Below are 24547 nucleotides of genomic sequence, written 5' to 3' on the forward strand. Positions count from 1 at the left end.
AAATGAGCCACACACTTTTTCTGTTAAATAAAAAATTGGACATATTAAGTTTTTTTGTGGCGGTAATAGAATACCATCAATTGTAAGTTTATGCAACAAGAATGGAAATTTTGCAGTATTTGGTACACACACTGTCTCATATGAGTCTCACATTTGCCGGTTTGCAATCTATTAAATGTTCAAAAAAACTAGAAAGATGAGAATTAAACACGTTGAAGCAGTTTCACAATCAGTACCGTATAACATGGGAGTCGGTCCAAATCCAGCCCAGTTGTGCACAGAGAAGGTCCAGGCTGAATACGTAGTCCCAGGCAGCAGGACAGAGATCATCACCATACCAACTGCTCTTCTGGAAAGTCAGACTTTTGTCTTTCAGAAGAGCCGTCAGTGTGCTGGTGATGGCTCTGTAGCTGTCTCCAGGAGGCTCCTGGCAGAAAATACATCTTTTCTTTAAAAACCAGATCAATGAAACAATGTTTACAATAATATGATCATAACTGAAAGGTCACAACCAATCACAAGTGCAGATGATTGAAATACTGAGGTAGAGCTCTAACTGTGCATTCTGCTCTTTTTATAACTTCCATTTATTACTCTTATGTAAGGAGGAGTCCTAGAAAAGATTTTAGATACACATGCAAAGTAGCACACGTTCCTAAAGGGTTTATGTATCAGACAGTAGCAGGAGTAAATATTGCTCTAGAATAGTACATGAGTATGTAATTTGAGGCACAGATTTAGTTTGTTTATTCAGTAGTGAGCACAGTGTCACATGGTTCTATATCACTTCCTTTATTAGTATATTATGAAACACAGATTTATTTGCATGTTTATTGCACTGATCTGATCATTTTGATCATAAACAGCGTCATTAACGCTGGAGTTAAGTGCAGTTTCTTTGCTGCTGGTTATCAGCACTAATACGCTACACTCATAAAAAAAGACTAAAATAGTGATGTAGAATAGTGATAGATACTTATTGATTTAATTCTACATGAATTTATAATAAATTTGCTCCATAGATCACATGGAAATTGGAAATTAAAAGTAGATTAGGAATGAAGTAAAACATAAAAATTCCAGTTGAAAAAGGATGTTTAATGACTGTTCTGGTGACTGTTGTGATGAGAATCAGCTACTTACTGTATCCCAGTGCAGAAATTTGCTGAGCAAGTAATACACCTTTCCGTATGCCTTCATTTTGCACACGATGTGAACGGCTCTGCATAAAGGGCTGTTACAGGAGAAAACACTTGGCCATGCTGTCACCATGACCATTATCAGTTTTGGGGCTTGAGAAAAGTCTGCAAAGGAAATAAAATGATATCACATATTTAAAATACACTGTATAGGAAGAAATACAGAACCAAAAACAGAACACAACTGGCTTCTTTATATACCTTTTATTTATTTATTTATTTATTTATTTATTTATTTATTTATTTATTTATTTATTTATTAATTTTTTTTTTTTTTTTTTTTTTTAGTAAATATATAATGAAATGTCAATATAATCTCACCTTCTTTAAGAAATCTGTAGGCGAGGGCATGTGCTTTATGAGAGTCTCCTCTCTTTTGACACAAGCCCACATAAACCCTACAGAGAGACTGCAGGAGTTCATGTCCCATAGACTCTTTCTCCACCTTGATCTTCTCCAAAACCGCTTTCAGAAACGTCTCTGCTAATGACTAAATGAGACAGAAGAAAAGTTTCAACCAAAAAAAGTTCAACCAATCATGTTTTTAAAACAAATATTAGGGGGTTAAGACTGGACTGTAGATTAGGTTTAGGAAAACTACTCGACTTTGCATAAACCAAAACCTGGAGTAAACATTTTTACATGACAAATTACATCTACTGTTACATTTCAGAACATCAGGACCAGTGAATTATGGATTGACTATTAAAACTGATAAAACTCAAATCCAGAGCTATAAAATTGCATGTACACTAAATTAAATGCATGCGTTTGAATTGAATGCACACTAAATAAAACAGAAGATAATCACTGACCTCGTTCACACAAAACTTGGAAATAACAGATTTTTCTTCCTCTGTGAGAGAAGGAAGTTCACATTTCCCTTTAAGTAGTGCATCAATCCAGTTTAGAGATAAAACATCATCACAGGAATCCTGCAGTGTTTTTAATGCACTAGTGATGAGGGATTGTGTTGTGTGTTTGTGAGGTGCAGCATCAAGTCGAGGCTTTTTAGCAGCACTGGGTGGTGGCATGTCTGATGCAGCTCTCTTTGTTCTAATATGAACAAAATGTGATCAAATCACATGACACAGACAATTCTACAGTATAGATAATACATTGGGAATGTGATGTTACAAGAAAATAATCAGTATAAATAAAGTAAAAACAGTAATCGAACTGATCGAGTCGATTGCGCAACCTGATGCTCGCGAGTCACGACAGAACAGATCCAGTGCGACTCCCGAAGTTACAAACAAACAGTTTACACAATAACACTTCAATAAACTACACCATTTTCACATGATGAGGATAACAGCATTCACTCACAACCAATTTCATTATCGATTATTATGTGATTATTGTTGCAGCTCTAATAATAAATAATAAACTCAGTGTTTCAAAGAGAATAAAAACCCATAAAGTTTGGAAACTCACTGTTCCAGCAGTCGTACAGTCGCTCTATTGAACATTTTTCTACTATTGAACATCAGGTAGCTGGTAAGTGTGTAAGTAGTAGTAAAATAAATTTGTTTGTTTTACTAAAGTCCTGTATTAGATCTGTTTAATATGAATTGTGTGTTGACATGACGTCCCTCCTGAAGGTTGTCGGTTACGAGACGGAGACAAAAGGGTCTGAACTCTTCCAATTAAAATCTCAAGAGGCGGCAAATTTGGTGAAAGAGAATCTTGACGGCAAACTTTTTAACGACCTTAAAGTGTAATCTATTAATATAAAGGGTGGGTTTGGTCATATGAGGGGATTTCAGTCAGCATCAGGGGGTGATTTTGCTGGTGTCGGCATAAAGACTAACAGCAGTGTGTAAGAGCAGTGTCTCTGTTCTGTTACAGCTCCATCAACACTTTAATCTCATAAGGAGCGCGAGACTGAGAGGAACCACCACAACCAGAGTCCACCCACATCCAGCTCAAGTTCCAGCTGTGAAGGAGAAACCAGCTGCAGCTCAAGATCCAGCTGTGGAGGAGAAACCAGGACAAGGATAAAATCCAGTTAAAGCTCCTTCAGCATCTGTGAGTGAAGTCCAGATCTACAAGGACACTACATACACACACACACACACACACACACACACACACACACACACACACACACACACACACACACTATAACTATATTTAGTAGTTATATTTGGGGCTGCAGCTATCGATTATTTTAGTAGTCTGTGAAAACTAAACTCATTTAAAGCATTTAATTGGCATATTACATAAAAATGCAAATACAAATATATAAATAAATAAACTCTGACTTTATTTACTTATAAACATCCAACGTTTTTGTTGCCTCCACCGGTAACCATGTTGTGGGTCTGAAGTTTGAAGCTGTTGGTGTGTGAACGAGGCTCCTCTGCTTCATCTGTCTTGTTCCGTCTCCTCCAGAGCTGATTGTTAGACAGAGTTCTCTCCAGGGTTCAGAGGCTCAGATTAATATCATGTGATTTTATTGATTGAAGCACATTTTATTTTAAATATGTGAAGCTTTCTGGCACTACAGAGGAGGTGACGCTGCCCGACTGCCTAAAAAAGTTGCAATTGTGAGAAAAATAAGTTTTTTGGGTAAACCTTTTTTTTTATGTGGCAGAAACAGACTTCCATATGAATCTTCTCCTCACCCTCACTGTTTTCTCCTCTTTCCTAAATTTTTTCATTCTGCAGTATCTTTTACTTCCTACCATCTGACTTCAGTTCATCACCTCACCTTCTGTGTGGCTTTTTCCCCTTCTTACCTTCTGTGTCTCCAGAATGTGTGTACACCAGTCAAGTGTTTTTTTTTTTTTTTTTTAAGAACACAATGAACACAAACCTTCGACATCTCAGCATGTCACTGCAATTACTGTCCTCACAAAACGTGGGGCACAAATCCAGCACCCTGAGATTAAGAGTCTCATGTTACATGGGCCTCATGCAAAACACACGCCGGTTACTGACTGCTGGTTTAGAGCCAAACGTGGTTCATCCAAACCACCAAAGGAGATGTTAATAAAAGATCTCTGTTGTGCAGTTGGTTAGTGTGTTCTGCTGTTAGCCAGAATGTTGCTCCTGTTAAAAAGCTCAGGGTTACAAGGGACAGGAACTGCTGCTGTGATGGCTGAGTGGTGAAGGCGTTAGACTCGAAATCTAATGGGGTTTCTGCTCACAGCGTTTCATCAATGTGTGATAGTGATTTATTGTTAAGTCTTTACTGTGTGAAGTGAACAATGTACAGAAGTGTTTCATGCATAGAAGAAACATTGGAAACAAACATAATCTGGTTTAATGGAGGTGAAAGTTGTTTTGCTGGGACGAGGAGGAAGAACATTAGAACTCGCATTACCTCTTTAGGAAACATGAATCGTCTCGTGCTTTCTACAAGATCAAAAAGGTTCAGAAAAATCTTTTTAAACAAAAACATGTTTCAAATGTCTCAGACATGTCTAAAACGTCTCAAAAGGCTTTAGGAGACGATGAGTGGACGTCTCATCTGTGGCGGTAGAGGATGATGAGTGGACGTCTCGTCTGCGGGGGTAGAGGACGATGAGTGGACGTCTCGTCTGTGGCGGTAGAGGATAATGAGTGGACGTCTCGTCTGCGGGGGTAGAGGACGATGAGTGGACGTCTCGTCTGTGGCGGTAGAGGACGATTAGTGGACGTCTCATCTGTGGCGGTAGAGGACGATGAGTGGACGTCTCGTCTGTGGCGGTAGAGGACGATGAGTGGACGTCTCGTCTGTGGCGGTAGAGGACGATGAGTGGACGTCTCGTCTGCGGCGGTTTGGCAGCACTGGGGTTATTCTCTGAAGCTGGAAACACACCTGCTCCCTATCAGAAGAAATGGTTTGATCTGTTACATAAGGTTTGTGCTGACAAAAATGTATAATAAAAGATGATTAAACACATTTCCCATAACCTAAAGGTCTTTATTTGTACAGAGTGAGAAATGTCCAATGCAGAGATTTACAAAATCTCATAAAAGTGATGTTTATGTAACAAATGCACTGAAAGAAAGACAGACAGGCAAAAGTTCACCAAGCGGAGCTTCTTTATTTTTCTTTGTTTTTCATGCTGGCATTTTTCTTTCCAGTACTCACACCAGGGTTCACCCACACACTCGCGGTTCGGGACGCCTTTCCTTCTTGACGTTCGCTGCTACAGTTTACATCCCTAATCATATATAACAATGTCTGCTTTATCTATTCCCATGTCTCATCCAGTGATCAATAGTGGAAGCACTGAGATCATTGTAAAATAATTTGGATTTTGCTCAAGTGTGTTAAAGTGTGTTATATTTATAGATCTTCATATCACTTCACTTCTGCCCTCAGACTCTCACTAGTGTACAGAGATGATTGTGGATTAAACATATTAATGTGTGAATGTTAGATTTTGCAATGTTTCTTCTTATTTAGATCTGTAAAAAATACCAAGACTAAAAGGTGAATAAAACCTGTTTTCCACACTCTTTATTGTTCTTTTACCAGGTCGTAAGTGTTCCACCTGCTGCAAGTGTTCCACCTGCTTTACTCCACTCCTACTGCTGTAGCGCCCCCTACCTCCACCCCCACCATTATACAGCCTGCACTTACATTATCACTGCTCATTCATTATTTTCATATTTCAGTATTTACGCCACACGCAATTATCTCTGGAACGTCCCCAAAGCCTTTTATAGTCATATTGTCTTTTATTGGATAGAAGATTATTTGTGTTTTCTTCAAAAGGGAAATCAGATCTTTACATTTCCAGCACATGTATGATTTTACATGAATGTTAGTCTGTTCTGTCGCCTCTCTTTTTTAGTTTACAAAGTCACGGTTTGGTGGATCCTTCAGCAACAATTCAGCAGCCAAACCTAATGTTAATGTACCAATGCAGATTCCTGTAATTTAAAAAGATCTTCATATGTCATTATTATCATCATTATTATGCTTAAGTTCATAATATACAATATGTGTCTTTACAGCCTGGTAGTCAAAGTTCATCTCCTTCAGCCAGTCCTTCATCTGCATTCAGACCTTCATCTGCATCCAGTCCTTCATCTGCATCCAGTCCTTCATCTGCATCCAGTCCTTCATCTGCATCCAGACCTTCATCTGCATCCAGTCCTTCATCTGCATTCAGACCTTCATCTGCATCCAGTCCTTCATCTGCATTCAGACCTTCATCTGCATCCAGTCCTTCATCGCATCCAGACCTTCATCTGCATCCATGATTCTGTTTTTGTGGATTTAATATTTGTATCTATTGTTGTTTTTGGTTGTTTTTTTAAACCCACTTTGGAAATGTTTAATCATAAATGTTTATATTTGTTGTTAAATACCCCTCACTAATATGTAAATAATTTGTAAATAGTATTTGTATCTTTGTGTGTTTGCATTATTATATTTTATCATGTGACATTTTTGTAGCATTTTCAGTAATTATAATGTTTTATTGTTCATAGAACAGTGACTCGTGAATTATTCTGTGAACCTGCTGAACCCATTATCATCTTCATTATTATTATTATCATTACTGTTATTAATATTAAGTGGAATGAAAATATATAAATAACATTAATTATACATATAATGAAAGAGACTTTTGATAAAATAAGTGTTAAAGTTAATTCCCAGGTTCCCTGGTGGTCTAGTGGTTAGGATGCGGCGCTCTCACCGCTGTGGCCCGGGTTCGATCCCCGGTCAGGGAACCAGCCCCTCTTAGTGCCGGTCCCAAGCCCGGATAAATGGGGAGGGTTGCGTTTGGAAGGGCATCCAGTGTAAAAACATGTGGAGGATCCGCTGTGGCGCCCCCTAATGGGAGAAGCTGAAAGAAATTAATATAAGTGTTAAAGTTAAATAAGTACATTAAGAAAACAATGCATACATTTTAAGCACTTAATTTATTGCAATTTCCAGCAAAAATATTACAGCACACAGTGACGTTATTTATTTTCATTCACATGAAAAGAAAAAGCTGAAAGAAATGAGAATAAATAAAAACTGCTGAAATTTAAGAAAGGAAAAAAAACCAGTTATTTAAACTTTTTACTGCTTTTGTCTGGTTTTATATTGTGAGGAAAAGAAACACAGAGTTCTGCACTTACAGAGAAATAATCAGGTAAAGAGTGGTGCCATGTGGCCTCCATGAAGCCGAGGTTCTGTCATCACTGCAAAGTTGATGGATTTCCTATAACAACATCCACATTCACACACATTCAGACATTTCTGAAGACTGAGCAAGAATTCAGAGAGACAAAAACATACTAAAGGAGAAGAACAAATACATCAGTTCTGCACAGAGCCTGAGAATTTGAAAACAAGATATACACAAATAAATAAATCATATTATATAAATATATTACATCTTTAATACATTATTAAAATACATACTTTGTAACCTGTCTGGTTAAAAGAGCCCAAAGCTACAAAAAATGAAAAAAAAAAAAATAAATCAATATTTAAACTTAACAGAAAAAGGTCTCTTCACATTGTTTACATTTTAAATACATTAATACCTAAAAAAGATACACAAAGATATAAATAATTCTGGGTGGGAAAAAATATATATAATCCCAAAACAACAGCCTGCCTGGTTGCAGTTTATATCTCATTAGCATGAGACGCCACCACGGGATTCGAACCGCGACTTTGTCCCGCAATGAGCACTGCAACCAGATACGTAACCACTAGGCTACATGCAGTCCGGACAAAAGAACAGTTTAATCACAGCTTAAGAACTACAGCTCTGTACAAGTCCCGCCCCTTTTCACAGTTGATTGGTTGGCGCTATAAGGGAAAAAAAGCAATCTTCTTTTCCTTTTGTTTACGTTAAATGAAATAATACAAACAAATACACAAATAAATTTATATATTCGCCGCAGAGGCAAAAGAAAGAAGAAAAAAAAACATCAGGAAGTTATTAACATAAACGAACTTGTGACCACTAGGGCCGCGTGATGGCGCTATATAATCTGTACAAGTCCCGCCCCTTCTCTCGGATGATTGGCTAGCACTGAAAGCAAACCCTGCGTTGATTAGTCTGTTCACATACATAATTCATAGACTTGCAGGAAAAAGCTGATAAATTTGACTAAAAAATAAAGAATAAAAGAGAGATAATATTTCCAGAAATGTTGCAGTGAGCAGAAACTGACATTTCTGCTAATAGTGTAGGAGACATCATATTTAGCCTCATGCTAGCCGGGTTTGCTAGAGCTGTTTTTGTGTTAATTAGTTTCTTAGAATATCTGACTAAAATTTGACCAAAAAGAATACATTCTATTTTACATTATTATGATACGTATAGTTTATTTATAGCTCACTAAATGTACAATATTTAGACTGAGGATGAAAACGATTGAAGCCAAGATTAATTAGCCGGCTAGTTAGCCTAGCTCCGTGGTTCTCAAAGTGTGGGACTCTTAAGACATGACAGGTGGGGCGCAATGAACGGCAGGATTTATTTATTTGTTCTTCATTAAAGATTTTTACTATTAATAAAGTTCATACACTCAAAGCAACACAAATAAACAATTAGGTACAAGTCACTTATACTGCATACACACATTGTATAGTCCTTACAGAAATTGGGCTGACCCAATCACATCTTCAATCATCTCCCCTTTTGGGCTCTGTGTGAGCTTGCTGCATCAGATGGAGGTCATTATTAGTTTTAGGATTCATCAGTGTGGATTAGAGTTTTATTGTATTAATAAATTACACTTTTTAAAAAAGACATTTATAATGTGTAAATTCTCACTCTTTTCTACCTGTTATTATATGGCTTTAGTGCTTTTATGAAATAGGAGTTTATTTACATAATCAAGGGTGTGCAAAGATGAGATGTCAAGTCAAGTCAAGTCAAGTTTATTTGTATAGCGCTTTTCACAACAGACATTGTCTCAAAGCAGCTTTACAGAAAACAACAGTGAAGGTGAATGGTGTGCGTTTGTCCCTGATGAGCAGCCGTGGCGACAGTGGCAAGGAAAAACTCCCTTAGATGATATAAGGAAGAAACCTTGAGAGGAACCAGACTCAAAGGGGAACCCATCCTCATATGGGTGACATCAAAAGTTTGGTCATAAATCTTTCAACAATACAGAACAATTTGTGATCATCATAGATCCAGCATCAGCTTCTCCATGCCAGGGCCTTTAAACACTCGGCATCTACTTCTCCATGATCATCCATAGGTCCATAATCTTCACGAGGTGGGACGTGACTGGAGCTGGCCAAACCTCAGGATGCCTCGGGATGGGGAGAGAAAGAGAAGCAGTGGAGAGGAATTAGCGTAGCTGCTGTTCATGATATTAACAGCACAAGTTGATAATGTGCATGTGATCAGATGTTCTGGAGCACAAGGTTGTGATGTGATGTGTGTGATGTGTGTTATGTGTAGGCTTTGCTAAAAAGATATGTTTTTAATCTGCACTTAAACTGGGAGAGTGTATCTGAACCCCGAACACTGTCAGGAAGACTATTCCAGAGTTTAGGAGCTAAATGTGAAAATGCTCTACCGCCTTTAGTGGACTTTGCTATTCTAGGAACTACTAGAAGCCCAGAGTTTTGAGATCTCAGGGAGCGTGACGGATTGTAGCGTGTTAAGAGACTGGATAGATACATGGGAGCCAAACCATTTAGTGCTTTATAAGTGAGTAGCAGTAGTTTGTAGTCTATTCGAAACTTAATAGGAAGCCAGTGTAGGGACGATAAGATTGGGGTTATATGATCGTATTTTCTTGACCTAGTAAGAACTCTTGCTGCTGCATTCTGAACTAACTGAAGCTTGTTTATTAATGATGCAGGACATCCACCTAGTAATGCATTACAGTAGTCTATTCTAGAGGTCATAAACGCATGGACGAGCTTCTCTGCATCAGATATAGATAACATATTTCTTAGCTTAGAAATATTTCTAAGGTGAAAGAAGGCTGTTTTTGTAACTTGATTGATGTGATTTTTAAAAGATAAGTTGCTGTCTAAAATAACTCCCAGGTCTTTTACCGTTGAACTAGTAGTTACAGAACAACCGTCTAAATGCAGGCTGAGATGCTGGAGCTTCTGTGTACTATTTTTTGGGCCGATGAGCAAAATCTCCGTTTTATCAGAATTTAATAGCAGAAAGTTATGGGTCATCCAATCTCTTATTTCTTCAACACACTCAGTTATGCGAGCTAATTGAGCTGTATCGCCTGGTTTGGATGAAATATATAGCTGGGTATCATCAGCATAACAATGGAAGCTAATTCCATGCCTTCTAATAATATTTCCTAATGGAAGCATGTATATTGTAAAAAGCAGGGGTCCCAGAACTGACCCTTGTGGCACGCCATAATTTACTAGCATTATTCTGGATAGCTCTCCATTTAAATCTACGAAATGGTAACGATTGGACAGGTAGGATTTAAACCAGCTTAATGCCTGTCCCTGAATACCGATGTAATTCTGTAAGCGATCGAGGAGAAGATCATGATCTATAGTGTCGAACGCAGCACTAAGATCTAGTAAAACTAATAGGGAGATGTAGCCTTGGTCTGAAGCTAAAAACAGGTCGTTAGTGATTTTAACTAGAGCAGTTTCTGTGCTATGATGGGGCCTAAAACCTGACTGAAACTCTTCAAAGATATTGTTCTCCTGCAAGTGGTTACATAGCTGGGCAGCGACAATCTTTTCTAAAATCTTAGACATAAATGGGAGATTTGAAATTGGTCTGTAATTCGATAGCGTGTTTGGATCCAGATTAGGTTTTTTAATGAGGGGCTTAATACCTGCTAACTTGAGGGATTTAGGGACATGACCTAACGATAGTGAGGAGTTAATAATATTTAAAAGAGGCTCACCAGCTGTATATAACACTTCCTTCAGTAGTTTAGTGGGAATTGGATCTAACTGACATGTTGTTGATTTAGCTTTCATAATAGCATCATACAGCTCTTCCTGTCCTATACATGTAAAACAGTGTAGTTGTGGGGTTGTAAGTACGATTGTGTCGGGAGATGCTGTCAGAGGTTGAACTGCCACAATTGTTTTTCTAATGTTATCTATTTTTTCAGTGAAGAAATTCATAAAGTCTTCACTACTAAACTGTGATGGAACACATTTTTCAGATCCCTGATTTGTTGTTAATTTAGCGACTGTACTGAAAAGGAACCTGGGGTTGTTTTTGTTATTTTCTATGAGTTTGCTCAGGTGTTTAGCTCTAGCAGCTTTTAGCGCCTGTCTGTAGCTCAGCATACTGTCTTTATACGCAATTCTAAATACCTCCAATTTAGTTTTCCTCCATTTTCTCTCCAGATTACGTGTTGTTCTCTTTAGGGCATGCGTATGACTATTATACCAAGGTGCAGGTGCTTGTTCTCGAACCTTTTTTAACCGGATGGGGGCAACAGTGTCTAAAGTGCTAGTGAGGATAAGGTCTATGTTGTTTGCCATCTCATCAAGATGATCAGCAGTTATGGGTTTAATATGAAACTGAGATAAATCAGGCAGGTTATTTATGAATCTGTCCTTAGTGGTTGGAATAATAGTCCTACCAAGTCGATACCGTGGTGAAACACGGTTAATCTGCTCTACCGGTAGTGTGTACAGTAGGAGATAATGGTCTGTGATGTCATCATTCTGAGGTAAAATATTTATATCAGTGACGTCTGCTCCGTGGGATATTATTAAGTCTAGTGTGTGGTTAAAACGGTGGGTTGGTCTGGTGACGTTTTGTTTAACTCCAAAAGAGTTTAGTAAATCGACAAATGATAATCCTAGGGCATCGTTTTCATCATCTACATGAATATTAAAATCTCCTACAAGCAGCACTTTATCAAAGCTGATCAGGAGGTCTGAGAGAAAACAAGCAAACTCATGAAGAAAATCAGCGTAGGGCCCTGGGGGTCTGTACACGGTGACCAGAGCGAGTTTTCTATGGATGTCTGAAAGTGCAATTTTAAGAACGAGCACTTCAAATGATTTAAAGCTGAATCCTAATCTCTGACTAACATTAAGAGAAGCACTATAAATGGTTCCTACACCCCCCCCACGACCAGTCTGACGGGGCTCATGCTTATAAACATATCCTGATGGTGTCGACTCGTTTAGACCCATATAATCACCTGGTTTAATCCAGGTCTCAGTGACAGAGTGCATCGAGATTATTATCTGTGATCATCTCATTTACAATCAGTGCTTTGGGTGCAAGTGATCTAATGTTTAAAAGACCGAACTTTAGAACTTTGTTGTGTTTGTTTATCTGGCATTTTTCAGTTTTAACTGCAATAAGATTATTTCTGGATCTTGTGTATGTAAATCTTGGTTTTACTACACGAGGAATAGATACGGTTTCTATAAACTGGGCTGTGTGTGAACTTGTAACTATTTGGTCTGTTGTATGCGTGTTCTTATAGTTGAAGATTTCTTGATGTCTTACCAGTCAGATGGTGTGTAGTATCCTAGAGATGTTATCTGATAGCACTGCTGCTCCAACTCTGCAGGGGTGCAGGCCATCAGGGCGGAAGAACCTAGGACGCTCCCAGAAACAGTTCCAGTTATTAACAAAGAGAAGTTTATGTTCTCGACACCATGACTGTAACCATTCATTTAGAGCTAAAAGTCTACTAAACTTCTCAGCCCCTCGCTGGTAAGTGGGAAGAGGTCCTGACACAATGATCCTCGTTGTGGGTGATGTGCTGCGTACCGTCTCCACCAGGATCCTGAAATCCCTCTTTAAGATCTCCGTTTGCCGCAGCCTGGTGTCGTTTGATCCGGCATGGAGAACAACCGCTCCGAAGTTCTCGTTCAGGATCGCGGGTACCTGCGCAGTGACATCCAGAACACGAGCACCAGGAAAACAGCGAGTGTGCACCTTACCTTTAGCTCGGGTAGCGCGGACATGCCGGACGATGGAATCTCCGAGAATAACAGTGTCGCGTTCCGTCTCGCGGAGGGGGACGAAGCGGTTCTCGGTCGAGATCTCGAAGGCCGGTGGTGGAGGTGGAGACGTCCTCGATCGGGGCTTGGCTTGTCTCTTCCGCCGCGGTCGCATCCAGGGTCCATGTTGCACCGGTGCCGGAGTTGTAGGTGCGCTGGGCCTGGGCATAGAAGCACGCGGAGTTGATGTGCTGGGAGCGTTAGGTTCAACCCGGGAGTTTACCTGGGATGAGTGCGCGTCCGCCCGGGATGTTTCTAGCGCCGCTTTCCGCTCTCGCAGCCGGTCATGCTTTGCATGAAGCTCGCAAATCTGTTTCTCCAATGCCTCCATCTCCAACGCCACCGTTTGCAACTCGAACGAGTCCTCACCTGTGCTCGAATGCAGACAAACAACCGGCATAGTGCTTATCGTCACGAACAGATTTATTATACAGAGATGTGAGTGAGAGAAAATAAATATAAACAACACTAGTTATAGTCGAGTTAACTAACTACAGGCACAAGTCAGGAAGACAAAAACAATTAAGGATTATTAAAAGAGGAAAAACGGATGGATAGATAGCAAAGTTTGTTTGAAAGACGCCGAGAGAGATACAAACACGTAACTCGCGGCAAACAAGTCAAACACAGGAAGCTACGTCACAGGAAGATGTGTTTGTGATCGTATGTAGTGGGCCGATCTGGACCAAAATGCCAGAGCTTGATTTTTTGTCCCAGTCCAGTTCTGCTTGGATCCTTCTCAGATGGTTTCCATATCTGTAAAGAGAACAGCAATAAGTTTCATTCCACACACTGACTCTGTGGATGTGTAGGGGTGTGTGTACCTTTTTCTCTTTGCATGGTGGATGTGTGTGTGTTCTTCTGTAGGACGGTCCAAGTATGTACCTGCTGCATGTGGCTGGACCTGAAAAGAAGTACAGATAAATGTAATGAGGTCGAGTGTGAGTGTTTTCCTGGACAGAAGAAAGTTCAGGCTTCCAAGTCTTTCTTTTTTCATCGTGAACGAATCAGTGAATGAAACTAACTGTCTTCACTCTAAATTAAACATTTCCTGCATGTTCATGGGACACTGTACTGTAGCAGTGTGTAAGTGTGTGTCACCTCGTCTCATCTCTCTGATCTCATCCTGATAATGCTGTCCGATTTGTTGCAACTGCCTGAGATACTCTTACACACACACACACACACACACACACACACACACACACACACACACACACACACTTACTTCTGCAAGGATGAGCCCCTTTACAGCTTTTAATTCATCCCTCTTTAATTTAGAAGACTGTCAGAGACACCGGTTGTCCCTGTATTCTGTCTTGTGCTGCTTGTTGAGGTGCAGCGACTCTCATTGAGGAATCTGGACCATTCAGCATCTGCTGTACTTGACCTCAGACTCTGCATTTAAATAAAGTGAAGTAAGATTTCACATTAAAAACAAGTATTTATATATTTTCAGACCTTTCAGTCAAAAAGATTCAGACCTTCTCCATGGTTTAAGGAGGATTTTGGTCTCCTAATATACATGTGGGTTTAAATCCCACTTCTGAAATGACAAAATATTATTTTATTTGATCTATTTAATGTCCAAATATTTACATTTGTATCTGTAATAATAACTGGATGTGGGCATGGTCTCAACTGTAAACACCTAAAAATGAAACAGTTTTAAATTAAATGTGAAGGAATTAGAAATAAATGATGTTTGTGATCTGGCACACTTGATATTGGACAAAGTGTAAGAACTGCTTTCCAACTTCTACAGCTTCATATCTACAGTGAGGGAAATAATTATTCAATCTCCTGCTCATTCTGTAAATGTACCCTCTTACAAATCCTATAACACACATATCTATCCATTCATCCACCCAAAGAGAGTAACTACTTGTGCTACTGCATGTAATTGTTGAATGATTAAGAAGGAAGTCTATGGCAAGCCAAAAGGGTCATAATTACGCCTTAGATTAAATGCGTTAACATTAAACAGTATCGGCGCCGTAAAATACGCCGTTGTGATCACAAACCGATTATATTGTCATGTGACGGCGTAAAAAAACGGCGTTTTTCTTATAGTATAACGAGTCACAAATAAAAACTTCAGCAAAGTTTCTACAAAAATCTGAATCTTTGGATTTTTTATAACAACTCTGGTAAAAAATTGGTTGCAAGATCCAAATGTATTTGATTGTCAAAAAATAAATCAGAAAATAATTTTGGTGTGGCAACTGGGCACTTTTATTTCACCAGCATTCCAGGAGACCTCAACATCGACGTGCATTGCCTTAAATTAAATACAACGTCTTAACATATTTACATATTAAAATAATGACTATTAAAGTCATAGCCGCAAGCTTATTTGTATCTATACAAATGTAAAAAGGTGATTTCGCCAAATTTCACCAAAAAAATTTGGATGTTTTGGACACCGGTTTTTTGGTGTCAAGAAATAAAAACCTGAAAGTGATCATGTATAATGGAACATACTGTAAACAAACTTGAAAGGTTCGCTCTATTTTGGGATGAACTCATCCTTTCTTATGATTCATTTATGATTCATTTAGTTTTGTCTTGTAATACAATAACGCCAATAACCATTTAAAACACTAAAGAATATAAATGGAAACCTGGCAAGGTAATGCCATTAAACATTATCACAAATGATCTTTGCTGAATTGGTCCGGTCTGGTTCTGTTCATCATTGATTGGATGAGAACAGTTCAATATTACTGGCTGTGGAAATCAATGGGTGGTGACTCGTTATACACGCCGTAAAAGACGCGCGCGCTCTGTGCAACCAAAACGCCGTCACATGACAATATGAACGGCGTAAAAAGCGGCGCTTTTCTTGTGTACTAAATGACGTCAAACACGACGTCATTTACGTATTTTCACGCGCTTTTTACGGCGTTTGTGATCACAATACTGTTTAAAACGCCGTATTTAACAGCGTCTTTAATGTTAAAGTGTTTAATCTAAGGCGTAATTATGACCCTTTGGCTTGCCTGGGTAAAATAAAAAACACATTAAAAGGTAGTCCGGGTTAAATAATGAACACAGTAAAAGGTAGTCCGGGTTAAATAATGAACACAGTAAAAGGTAGTCGGGGTTAAATAATGAACACATTAAAAGGTAGTCCGGGTTAAATAATGAACACATTAAAAAATAGTCCGGGTTAAATAATGAACACAGTAAAAGGTAGTCTGGGTTAAATAATGAACACAGTAAAAGGTAGTCCGGGTTAAATAATGAACACATTAAAAGGTAGTCCAGGTCAGGGGATAGAGAGAGAATGTGAGAGCAGGTGATTATGAAGAGACGTGAATTGAGTCCCGACCCGGACCAAACTCAAATATTTCATACACTGTATTTATATAACGAGATCTGTACAGTTGACCCTATCATGGTAGTTGAAAAAAATTAATCACTAAGTTTGGGTTACATTGTAAATTGTAGTGTTAAAGCATGATTTTGATCACAATACTGTTTGTTTTAATGTTTGATTCTATAAAAATTGTATATTTATTTAATCTGGTCAATGCCGCAATGCATCACGGGAAGATATACTTCCGCAAACATCTTCAAAAGTATAATATAATAAACACGTCAACGCCATTTAGCCACGCCCACATCGCCCGTGCCGCTATTTTACAATGACACATGACCAACCTTTTCCTCGTTTTAAACCTATAGATGTATGTAACAGGTGTATAATTTACCCTATTAAATTTACATGTCCTGTTTCAATTCATACAAAATTGATAATTTGTCTTGTTTATACTCATATATGTGTTTATAAATATGGTTACCTGATCAAAATGGGTGCTTCCTCTAAATGCCTTGATAATAGAAGCTGATGTCACTTCCTGTCCTGACTCCTCCTCTTCCCTTTCTGTATTGTAATCTCATTGGAGTGGTGAGTTTCTCCTAAATTTATGATACAATGATTTAATGTTATATAATTTACTTTGATATTTATTTATTATTTATTGATATATTTTTGGTTGAAAGGAGCAGAAATAGAGGACAGGGTAGTGTGGAGGAGGATGATCCGCTGTGGCGCCCCCTAAAGGGAGCAGCCGAAATAATTTTTTTATTTCTTCTCACTGAAGTTTTTGTGTGAGGTTTCTTTATCTATCTATGTGAATATTTTACACTTTTTGTTTGTATTTTTATGAATGTGAGGGCACATGGTGATAAGTCTACCACACATTTATTTTATAGAGAACAATAAGTGAAATATCACCACAGGGGCTGCTGATTTGTTGTGTGTTTATCAGAAGAAACATTAAATACTTCCAGTGAGCTGCAGTCTGCAGTCCCGTGTCTGATTTCACATCACAGCACACAGAGTCAAGTATTTCAACTGGTGTCATCAATAGTGATGAGCGATACCAATCATTTTCTTTTTAATCCGATACCGAGTACTTTCAAGATGAGTATCTAAAGTTATTATTAATAATGAATTATATTCATCTATATCTAGTCATTTATATTTTAATATTGTAATTTGAAACAAAAGAATAGCAACAAAAAAATTAGATGCAGCTCACTGGTAAGTGGCGCTATAGTGTGCTATTTTTTAGAAAAGGACCGTGTGGACTCATATGGTCCTCATGTGGTCCTATTTCTTAACCTTGCGAGGTAAAGAAATATGAGAGTTTCTAACTAAGAGAACCCAGGCCCCATTCCAATAAAAAAATCGAGGGGAATAGGGAGCTACATGAGGAAGAAACCTTGAGAGGAACCAGACTCAAAAGGGAAACCCATCCTCATTTGGGGGATATCAAGAGTGTGATTATGAATCTTAAAACAATACAAAACACCAAGGAGTAAAAACTACCACGAGCACTGGAGTGTGTGATGGTCCGTAATCTTAATGAAGTGTGTGTGTGTGTGTGTGTGTGTGTGTGTGTGTGTGTGTGTGTGTGTGTGTGTGTGTTGTTTTTTTCTTGTTTTAGTTTTTTTTGTGTTGGATATTTTGCTGTAGTTTGTTTTGTTTTTTGGTGTCTTTTTTTCCCCACCTCTATTTTTTTAAATGTGTGTCTCTGTGTGTGTGAGAGAGTCTTAACCTGTGCATCTCCCGGGATCTGAAGTTCCAGGACCCACCCAGTAAACTCCATGCAGTTGTAGCGACTGGGGGAGAAGAGGGACAAACTTATAATACAGATAAATTGAGTATATAGTTGGAAGCACAGTCTGCCCCCATTCTCCACCATTATATGTAGCGAATTTAGCTCGCAAAGAAAAGGGAATATTTATAAGTAATTATAACGGGTTATAGTTACACCTAAATATTTAAATTAAGTTGAATTGACGGTAATGGAATTAACATTACACTTATTTGTCTGTTCGTCCGGCAAACAGACAGTATAATTTTATATTAATTCTATAAAAGAGGTATTTCCCTGGCCAAGAAAGACGTTACCCACTTTTACTTTATACCGTAAATTAAATTAAATTAAATAGAGCATGTAGTTCAGACCTGATGTTGCAGGAACTTCGCATTTATGGAACGTACTCAGAGACAATCACTTATGAAAAATACGGCGTTTAATAAATGAGACAAACACAACATAAAACTAACTACACAAACAAAAAAGAAATAAAGAAAAAAATTAAAATTAAAATAAAATAAACAAAAGTTTAAATTAGGAAAGGAGGAAGAGAAAGGAAAGGGAGAAGAAGATAAAGAAAGGAAAGGCAGCTTACTTCAAATTAATCACATCCTAACTGAGAAATCGTCACGGAAATTTAAATTCGCCTTAATATTAAGGGGTTCAAATTTAACACGCATCTAAATTAGTTGGTAAACCGGTTACTTGCATTGACTTGTTGCACAAGAGTCCAGATGCGGTAGACAAAAGAATCTTGGACGAGTCGGTTAGAATGGAGTCAGATGTTCTCCCAGCTTCTCCTGAAGATCAGAGCAGTTGGTGTTTTGAAGATAAAGCTTGCTGGAAGATCTCAAAAGAGATTTGAGATCTCGTCCCGAAGAGTCGCTGCTGAGCTGTTCGAAGCGTCCGACTCTCCGGGCCATCGGGCCCCCGGGCCTTCGGGCCCCGGGGGTCCGAGCCTTTCCGGTCGAGCCGAGTGAGCGAGTTGCTCTCTTGACTGAATTCTGACTGGACCCGACTGAACTCTGACTGGACAATGATTAGTTGGGTTCAAGATGTTTTAAAGGTCCTGAACCCCACCCATCTTTGGGGGAATGGCCAATGCTATGGCCTGAAATTTTGGGGGGAAAAACTTCCTTTGTTCATGCATCTGAGGGCATGGTTTCCGGGCTATACTTGCTTTTGGAGGACTTTAAAGTTTTATTCAAAGTGAATTAAGACGGTATGGTACATTTCATGATCAAATAAAATGCACCATTGTTTGAAAAATAAAGAAACAGATAATTTTGCGGTCATTTGGATACTAAACATGAAAAGGAATGACACTATAAGGCAGAGGTACATTAACTTACAGAGATCAGTAATTAACTGATGTTAATACAATATTGTATTCTGATAAATAAAATGCACCCTTGTCAGGAAAGTAAAGAACAGATACTTCTAAGTCAATCAAGCCTTAAGAAGAGAAAAGACAACATTTAACACAGAGTTATATTGCTAAACATTTTAAGGTTTAAATATTATTGATGTAGAGTTAAACACTTGCTTTATTTATAGTAGAAGATACAAACAAGATGTATGTTTGTATCATGTGAAGTGGGACATTCTATTTATTATTTAATTAATAAAAGAATGCTCCCTTTGGTGTGTGTGTGTGTGTGTCTGCATATGTGTGTGTGTGTCACAAACAGACGTACTGGGGCAGAGTTCCGAGAGTGAATTGTTTTATGGTCTGAGGGTCGCTGTGAATTCAACCAGAGAGGCCAGGGGGGTTATCTGGCTTTCGGGGTGGTGTGTGTGTGTGTGTGTGACTGTGTGTGTGTGTGTGTGTCTGTGTGATTGTGTGGTGTGTATGTGTGTGTGTGTGTGTGTGTGTGTGTGTGTGTGAGGGTCAAACAGAATATCTGCGAAGGGGGTTATCTGTCTTGTGGTAAAATCCAAACGTTCTGGAGCCGGTTGTGTGTGTTTGTCATAAGCAGCCATGCTGGATCAAATTTCGAGTTTGGATTGTTTCATGAGTTTTATGACTTTATTGTTTAATGGGTCCCGGTAAACTAAACAAGAGTTCAGGATTTGGTCCTGTTTAGTGTCTTCGAAGGGGGAGTGTGACACTTTACGGATATACCACCCCCAATAAATGTTTCACCTTTTGATTGAGATGTAGATCTCATAGGTTAAAAGGAATGCCTGGGACATGAAGTCTAAGTGACCTGTGCCAGACGCTACACAGTGGATCCAGTAGAATGGGGAATAATGCAATCAGAGACACAGGGTGTATTTTTATGTTTTTATTTTTGTTGTTGTTGTTTTAGATTTTTGTTTGTTAATATTTTAAAGTGATTATTTTTTGTGATATTTTATATTTAGGCGGTGGTGATGGTTTGGAGGTGATTATCTAAAAAAAACAACAAGAAGATCACACACTTTAACGGCAGGAACAAGAAGCACACGATTGCATGTTCATTAGCTGAATGAGATCCAACACACTCGTTCACAGTGTGGCTCGGTAACAGCATCTGCTTTGAAGCTGCGGCTTGAGACGTGTCTGGACTCTAACGTCCGTATTGATTGTCAATGGCATAAACAACTATAACTGCAAAGGAAGAAAAAAACATTTAACACGAACTGAAAAAGTATGATTTCCAGCATGATGAAATGATACATGATTACAGGTTTATTTACTGTGTGAGCTCTAACATGTTCATTTACACACTCGTTCACACACTCAGTCACACACTCCTACACAGTGGTTCTGTAACAGCATCTGCTTTAAAGAGGAACTTACTTCTGCCTGTATCCTGCTCACGTAATATCATATAATCATGAGTTATGGCATCAATATAAATATAGTCAACGATGGGAGCATCTCCCGTTTGAGGGTTTGTCTGGGCTCTGGGTAGAGAGGTAGAGAGAGAGAGAGAGAGAGAGAGAGAGAGAGAGAGAGAGAGAGAGAGAGAGAGAGAGAGAGAGTGAGAGAGAGAGTGAGAGTGAGAGTGAGAGTGAGTGAGTGAGTGAGTGAGTGAGTGAGTTTTGGAACGTTTGGATAAGATAATACCCACGTGCTCAATACACACACACACCTTTCTACTGGAGTGTTCCAGGGGCCATCACCACATGGAGAAACAGAATCCATTTGTCAGTTTATTACTGCAAAAATACAAAAACATGAAAACGCGATCAAAATTAATAAACGTTTCGCCTTGTGATTATTAGCTGCTGGTTTGTTTACTACAGTTGCTAAGATACACACAAGAGTGAGTTGATGGATTGCAGTGCTGTTTGTTGACCACGCCTATTATGTCTGTCAACTGACCAATCAATGCAGAGTTTGTTCAAAGTTCCAGCCAATCATTTGTCTTTTACAGAGTATGTAGCAGCTTATTGTGTGTAGGATGTAGTGACGTCATCACCCGACCTGCCGCGTAGCCTAGTGGTCACGTGGTCGGTAACTGTGTTCAATAAGGTCCTATAATGAGGTTGGTGGTGTTTTTATTTATTTATTTATTATTTTTTATTATTTATTTATTTATTAATTATTTATTTTATTTATTTATTCATTTTATTTTATTGCATCCGTCCTGGAATTTATTTATTTGTGTGTTTTTATTTATTAATTAATGTTTGACATAAACAATGCGAAAAATAACAGAAAATATCTTATTCTTTTTTTTCTTCATTTTTTGCCTGTAAAGTTTAAATACCATTGGATTGTTTTCTTTTTTTCTTTTTTTGATTTAATCTGTTTTTCTTTATTTTTTAAATCATTTTTTGCTCTTGTACTGAAGTGAATTTTGTGTCATTGCTGCTACACTGTGCATCTGAACAATTATGACTCAAATCTTACAATAAACTTTAGGTTTTTATCACATTTTCTACTTTCATTCATCTGATTGTCTCCCCAGTGTCCAACTGCTCCATGGCTTTGTGTATCAGTCACCTCACAACTATAGAAAAGATTTACCACTAGTCTCCTTTCTTTCTTAATTCAGTCTCTCAGTTAGTTTATAGTCACTCAGTGTGAAATCTGGGGCTGTTTAGATGAACACAACGATGATTTCCTGCAGGAATTGAGGAAAGACACAATGCTTTTGCTCAGCAGCTCTCAGTGTCTCTCTGTTTTTAGTTTCATCAATACGTCTGGTAATTGTGTAATCTGAGAGGAACTTTAGCTTTTTCTTTAACTGCGTCAGGGCCGAGCATCTTGTTCACAGCGGCTTTGCAGGCAGGTAGCATTAATGTCTCTGCCACAGTGTGGGGCTTTTTTTGATTAGGCTACGAGTTCAGGTACTAGGTAGCTCACTTTGAGATCTCTCTCATTCACCTTTGTGCTTTTTTTAAATTAATGTTGACATCATTAATTCTTATGTCATGAATAAACAAGGTCATTATTGCGCTACCTACTGTCACCCAATTACTGTACATGGTGGAGTATTTTCATTACTCTGCCAGTCACTACATCAGAGAAACAGCCACTAAACAATGCAAGTTATTTTCAGTAACTTAATAATAATTTTCTGGAGCAATATGAGACCAGCTCTCTCATCCACACTCACAGTGTTTAATGAAACCTGACACACTGCTCAACATCCTTACACATCTCTTTAATAGGCCAGATGTGTGAGCTTTTTTACTGCACACCTGTACTCTAGTCTGAGAGAGAGAGAGAGAGAGAGAGAGAGAGAGAGAGAGAGAGAGAGAGAGAGAGAGAGATACATCATAAACATATTATAAAACAAACAAATTATTAATAATATTTACTCAAAATTAAGCAAAATCAAGCACTGACATTGCCACTAGAGGGCAGTGTGAGACTGACAATTGCCAATGTGACCTGAGTGTTACAATTCAACTGTTTCTAACTAATGCAGTTCTTTTTCTTCCTCTTATTATTATAATTATTATTATTAGTATTAGTTTATTCTACTCCATGCTTTGTTCTTCATTGAAAAAGTCCAGATTCATAACATAGAACTACTGCAACATTTCAGTGGCAACATACAGCATGTTTTTGTAAAGAAAGTGACTAAAAACTCCAAAGGAATTTTCCTGGCACTTTATATGAGTTGTTGTAGAAAAAGCATCAATTAAATGCAGAGAAGCCCCTTTTTTAATAACACTGTTTTTGGTCCTGTGTATTTGGGTGTGTTTTAATTTTAGAGCATGTTGTATTTAATAAACTTTGCATGCGTTTAAATGCTTTTCCTTTTCATGTTTTCTCCCTGAAGCGTTTACTAAGAGCTTACGAGCACCTGAGCTTTGTTTTGCAACTGATCCTGAAGCAGAACAAGATCACATTCAAGCACGTTCCCTCAGCCGTCACCAAGTGCCTTAGATCAGCTTCCTCCATCATCACATTAAGCCTAAAAATGTGATCTCTTTATGAATATTTTTTATAGATTATAGTCATAACATTGTATATATATGTACATAAATAAATAAAATACACAGTAGATCTGCACAGTGTTACTCGTTGTCTCTAATAGTTTATACAGTGGCAGGTCTTCAGTCCCAATCCCCCTTTTAATAACATCATTATGATGCCACAGCTATAGAATTATACAGATATGCAGTATAACAGAGCGCTGCATCACAGACATTGATTACAGTTTAAATGAATGCCGGTAACTAAAGCAGGAAATCCAGTGAACACAATTCAACAAGTCTCTTTTCACTGCAGCCACAGCTGCACCGCCGCATTCATCATCTCTAGCAGAAGCTTTTATATTAACCTCATAAAATATCTCTGGGTTTCCATGTGCGCTTATGCATTTTTTCCTTCCTATGCTTTTCTGGCTCCTCCCTCCATTCACAAACCAGCATCCAACCATCACAAACCAGCATCCAACCATCACAAACCAGCATCCAACCATCACAAACCAGTGTCCAACCATCACAAACCAGCATGTCTGATGTCTCCATCATGGAGTCTAGAGCATACAGGCTTTTTCCACATAAACATAAACTATAATAGACAGCAGATAACACTGTACAGATCTAAAATGTATTTTATTTCTTTATGAACAAAAGTTTTAGATGTAAATCACTATAAAAGTAATCTATTAAATTATTCATAAAGAGAGTCTGAGGCTTGGTGACGGCTGGAGGAATGAGCTTTGTGATGTCTTGCCACCATGATATCAAAATCTTTACAGTGACTTTGGGGTTGCTGGCTGCCAGATAATAAGTGGATGAAGCACTTTCCTGTTGATAAAGAACTAAACATCAGAGAATAAAGATTTAATGATATCTTTCCTGAGTTTTTCTGTTCCAAACACAACTATGCTTTTTTGTCAGATTTTGGACTGACATTGGGAGTTTCTCCTTAAGCCCTTGTTAGCCAAGTC

The 24547-nt window shown here is 38.3% G+C and overlaps 2 long non-coding RNA genes across 3 annotated transcripts in view; one reads left to right on the plus strand and one right to left on the minus strand.

The window, feature by feature from the left end:
- Window positions 1-24547, minus strand: part of LOC310724079 — a 423372-nt gene that overhangs the window by 331175 nt on the left and 67650 nt on the right. The window contains exon 1 of one of the 2 annotated variants that reach the window (XR_014532900.1): window positions 16896-16915. The exons of the other annotated variant lie outside the window; for it this stretch is intronic. This is a non-coding gene — a long non-coding RNA (uncharacterized lncRNA). Of the gene's footprint in view, window positions 1-16895; window positions 16916-24547 lie in introns of those variants that run through there. 2 annotated transcript variants of the gene reach the window in all.
- LOC310724110 overlaps window positions 1-24547 on the plus strand; it is an 80813-nt gene that overhangs the window by 24750 nt on the left and 31516 nt on the right. The window lies entirely within an intron of this gene.

This window comes from Silurus aristotelis (assembly GCF_946808225.1).
Source record: "Silurus aristotelis genome assembly, chromosome: 3".
Lineage (NCBI taxonomy): Eukaryota > Metazoa > Chordata > Actinopteri > Siluriformes > Siluridae > Silurus > Silurus aristotelis.